The sequence below is a fragment of the Morus notabilis genome, unplaced genomic scaffold (genome assembly GCF_000414095.1).
Source record: "Morus notabilis unplaced genomic scaffold, ASM41409v2 Scaffold3242, whole genome shotgun sequence".
In the NCBI taxonomy this organism is placed as follows: Eukaryota; Viridiplantae; Streptophyta; class Magnoliopsida; order Rosales; family Moraceae; genus Morus; species Morus notabilis.
The window spans coordinates 7,222-12,817 of record NW_010358215.1 but is presented as its reverse complement, the minus strand read 5'-3'; positions in this window follow the sequence as shown (position 1 = coordinate 12,817).

The following is a 5,596-nucleotide window of genomic DNA, read 5'->3' as shown; positions in this document are numbered from 1 at the left end:
AAACCCCGTGTCAACCGGTCGACCGGTGACAGAGCAGTGCAACACTACTGGTCGACCGGTAGTGTGCACACCGGTCGACCGGACAGGTCGACCGGTCAGCCTGCAATCCGGTCGACCGCACAGGTCGACCGGTGGAATCGACTGCGCGAGAGAAGCTCGCGGAAATCAGTCCAAAAACCTACAAATCCAGTCCCAAATCCAAATATTTCAAAGGGAAAATACTAGATCCGGGTTCTAGGTCCTAAAACAAGTCCAAAGAACCCAAGATCTCCAATTTCTACTCTAGTTTTACTCAAAATCATCAAAAATCCGGTTTGAACCAAAAATGGGTTTTGAAATCCGAAAACGTAAGATTCAAGAGAGGTTCTTTCAGTAATCTTACCTCGAATCCTTCTCTTGACATTAAAAACTTCTTTAAATCTTTGCTTGGTTCAAGATCCGTTTGAGAGAGAGTGAGAGTGAGAGAGAGCACGGGAAAGGAAGAGAAAAAGAAAAGAAAAGGAAAAGGAAAAAGAAAAGGAAAAGGAAAAAGGAAAGGAAAATGGCATGTGTACAATATTTTAAAAGAACAGTCCAGAAATGCGCCCATACACACTTCTGGGTTAAAATAAATTACTGAGAATAATTTAAATACCTTGGAACTATTTAAACTCACACGTGTCAGAAACATTTATTAATTAAACTCAATTAATAATCCAGATTAGGCACACTAATAATCTTAATTACCTTAATTAATCTCAATTAATTTTTCAGGGTGTTACAGGTTTTTTAAAAGTTAAAACCACAAATCAAACTAATTTAATTAGTTTTTTAAAAATGTAAATTGAACCAAACCAATTATTAATTAGTTTGGTTTAATTTTCTTTTAGTTTGGTTTGTTAGTTTGAATTGTTTGAATATTTTGTTGCACACCACTATGTCCTTTGTTCTTTTTCATACTCTCTCTCTATTTAAGAAACAATTGTCAACTTCTTTTTTTTGACTATTTAAAGCAAAAAGGCCTAACAAAGAGAGAATAAATTCAGCCATCGAACATTATTACTTAACATTACATAAGTCATTGCTCAACTTCTGCATCATGTTTGCTTAGAACGATCACTATTGAATATTTGCCATAAATCATGGCCATATTAATAGGAGCAATAATACACAATCAAAATGAGTAAACGGTCAGCTTCTTGTATCCACCTGTTTTTGTTTACATGCCCCTTGAACAATATGATCATGTTATGATGATGTTATGTCAATTAAAATACATTAATTACAATATAATTAGTTAAAATATTTTTATTGAAGTGCCTTGACATTATTGGAGAATCATAAAAGAAAGACACGAAAAAAGACAGTTGAAACAAATACCAATTTTCAATCTCATCCGAACTTGATAAGCATAACAATATGGTTGAAATATATGAATATTATGATGTAAATTAATAAGGTGAGAGAGACATAAGACAGTGGGAGTGAGAGTCTCCAAAGCTGTAAAGGCTGAGAAAGTCTGTGCTCCAAAATATGTGTCAGATATTCGTTTGCTGAAAGACTGAAAGTTTGGCAAAAGACAACAGAACCCAATTAGTTACTGCTCCAATTGCCTCTTGGTCTACTGTAAAAATCTGAGGACATGCATTATGCAACTCCTGTTTTTTTTTTTCTTTCTCATTTTCAAAAGCTAAAACAAAAGAAGGGTAGAGAATATTTATATTTTTTTACTTATACCAGCTGATAAATGTAATAATTTTCTGGTTCCAAACTATCAAATAATGTTAGGGATAGCTTCCAAAAATAGCTCTTTTCGTTTTTTGTTTTTTTTTTGTTTTTTGGTATATACATACATATAACAACTAGTCAGACCATCATTTTTCGTACTGCCTAGTGCCTTTGCCTGATAATTTTGCCAAACAATGGAGAGGTGGCCTTCACATGCATGCATAATGATTGAAGCATATAACGAGATCATGGAGTCATGAATGTTTGATTAATGAATTTAAAATTATGATTTAAAATTATTTTTAATTTATATATGTTTTTTATGAAAAAAAATACTGTAATGAATTACGAATTATAATCTAAACCATAGTACGAATCTTTACTTCAAACGCACGCTAATTTTAAATTTCAGTTCTCCAACTTCAAAAGCTTCCAAAGGCACATCTACTTTGCATCATCTTGTGGGGTATAGGGTTTAGAGGCCAATCCTATTGATCTTTTGCCAAAAAAGATAAACGTATCTTTCTAAATTCGACAAATTAGCATCATGATTTTACCAGATTCCTTAGCTTACTTGAGATTATTAGTCTTTTTAATTAACTAACTTGACCATAACTTAGTGGGTTTCATGATTAGTTTTTAATTAATTAATTAATTAATTTATTTATTTTCAGATGCATGCATGCATCATATAATATACAGAAGATGTTTTACATAATTATTTTTGGGGAATCATGCTTAAACTTTAATTCTTCTTCTTTTTTCTTCTCCCTCTCTCTCTCTCTCTCTCTCTCTCTCTCTCTCTCTCTCTCTCTCTCTCTCTCTCTCTCTCTCTCTCTCTCTCTCTCCTGTTTTGAATAAAGACCTAGTAGTACTTATGTGACATTTTGATTAATTATGAGGTTAACTTTCTCAATCAATCTTTTATATACGACATTTTATTATGTTTTTTGATTAATTAAAAATACTTTAGTAGTAGATATTGTAGTGTCATAATTACATGAAATTTAACTATAATCCAATGAAAATAAACGTTGGCTGCTGATAGTATTCTTTTTCTAGTATAAAAATTTCTTCAAATGTTTGTCGTACTTAAAAATTTCAAACTAATGTGGGATATTCGAGTATTTACCTTCTTATAGAGGGGCGTGCAAGAGTGGTAACCGATGTCAATATAGGAGGCAAAACGTGGAAAAAACCAATAAAGTTCATATTAATTAGTCAAAAAAAGGTTGTCGATAATGATGATACACTTATCCTAAACCACTGTCGTTTTTCTTGGGTTTAATTCTACAAGCACCCTATTTATCCCTACAACTGCATTAATTAGTCCATCAAACCCAAAAGGTCATTACTGATTAGCGCGTGTATTTTGCTAAGTGGTGAGTAATAATTAACAAGAAATTGGAAGTATCACACAAGTGCAGCCCATGTGACTAATTTTTTGCCTTTTTTTTTTTTTTTTTTTTTTTTTTTTTTTTTTTTGTTGTGTGGGATCATTTCCATCTTTACTGCTGATTATCGGTGTCGTTTGTTGACATTAACGTGAAATTTAAGAGATGTTTGGTTCATGAATTAGAATCATGAGATTAGAATTATTTTCAATTTACGTGTATTTTTTGTGAGAGAAAACACTATAATCAAATCATTGTTTGAATCTTCCAACTAAACGTCCCCTTAGTGATTTCAGAAAAAAAAAAAAGAAAAAAAAAAGGGGCAAACAACGGTAAATATATTTGGTGATTGATTATTATCTTTTTCCTGTTTTGATTCTCGTTAGCATTATTATCAATTTCACAAAAGATTCAAACATTGAGAATCCAATGTTGTGACGATTCATATCAAAAGACTCCTATTGCCACATAAGGTGGTTTTACATTCATTGTTTGGTAGCTGGATCTTCAAATCGTCTCCGTCAAAATAAAGACAATATAAATGGAAAAGTGGTTGCTGTTGATGTCCCCACCAATCTTGTATTCTAAGCTTCAAAGTTATACGTCGGATTGGCAAAACGACAGATCAATAGTAGTGTAATTACGTATATAAATGAGGACTACAACTTTAGATTAAGATGACATTTAGTAAGGAAAAATTTATATTAGACAGTAAGCATAGTATAATTATAAGATTTATGTGGGAACCTTGAAGTGTCAACCTTTCAAAAAATAAATAAGGAAAAATGTTAACGGTGTCTTAACGTTGAGTAAGATAGCATGATAATGCAAACTAAAGCTCATTAGGAAATTTTTCCAGAGAAAAAAAAAAGCTCGTAAATATTTTTTTTTTATTTCAAGGAAAAAAATGTTTGTTTATAGTATATACTCATTAAAAAAACAGAGAGAGAGAAAAGAAAGTAATATTAATAAGGGTCTATTTAATTTACTGATTCGAATTGAGATGTAATTTTACGTCAGAATATTTTATTATAATAAAAAAATTAAATACAATTATTTTTTAAAATTTTTCACTATAATAAAATTTAAATTTTAAATTTAAATTAATAAAATGAACGAATTATTAAACTCCTGATAATATTGTGGAAACTGGAGAGGATGGGATGGCTGACCAGCTAGCCAAAGTAAAGAAAGCTATTGCTCAATGTCAAGCTAGAGCTCAAAAAAGGGCTGCTATTTTGAATTCAAAATGATGGTGGACATTATACTTTATTGTATTGATACGGGCGCCTCTGCATTATACTTAGAGCACGTCATTTGATAGAGGTAGCTTCTTTTGTTCTTTTTTTCCCCAAAAATGTAAAGTCTTATATAATGTATCACCTTTTAAATCAATACAATTATCAACTTCAATTCATTCTATACTGTTAAGTCTCGTTAATTTTATAGATTTGAGTTTTCAATTTAAATTAAGATGTGACATTTTATGAGAATTTTTTATTATAGTAAAAAAAGTTAAATGTGACATTTTTTAAGAACTTTTTATTATAAAAACTTAAAACTAAAAATTTAAATCGGTGAAATGAATGAGATTTTAATTTTAAAGTATACCAAAGGTCGTGTTATTTTCCTATACTTTGAAGAAGTCAAATATCATTTTTAAAAAAACTTTCCTTCTCATCCTCCTTTGCCACATATCTGGAGGCATCCAGAATTAAAAGAAAAGCGGAGTCGAATATCTTTATTGTTAATTATTTGAGTAATTGAATAAAGAAAAAGAGTTACCCATTAAATAAAGGGTATCACCTGTCAATATTGATTAGACCCTTTAGTACCGTAGGGTAATTTGTCAATTTCATTAAGGAGCCAACTGAGTTCATTATTAGCCAACTTCCAATTTTAAGATGATAACAAAAAAATCTCTAGTATTTATTTATGCAAAAACTTTTGGTGAGATATGGAAAAATATCATATTAGTAACATACTTTTGAATGGTTAAATTTTTATTAAATTCCATCGCTGTTGCTTAATTTATCATGTGACATTTATAAATACGTGCTATTAGTAGAATATTTAGCCTTATGAATATAATTAAAATTTTCAAGTCCCTTTCTCCTAAATTAAGGGTGCCCAAATCACATTTTGAAGTCACGAGTTGTAATTGAAACAACAAAGCATTCAAGAGAGGAAAAAAAAACAGAGAATCTATAATGTCATATAGACTCTGCAAACCCCAAGTTAGCCCCTACACACCCATGCCCACTTTTACCCAACCTTTTCTGCACTACTAAAGCCGAAGACAAAAAAAAAAGGGTAGAAAACAAACAACTGCCCATATCAAAGTTGTATTTTTTTTTTTTTTCCTTTTTGGCAAAAGGGGGGGTTTTATTACATTTTGCCCCACAGGGCAACAACCACGGCATTACGATTTTCTGTGTCTTTTTGAATCAAGTATTTGGAGGTATAATTGTTGGATTATGAGCTAGAGAGAGAGA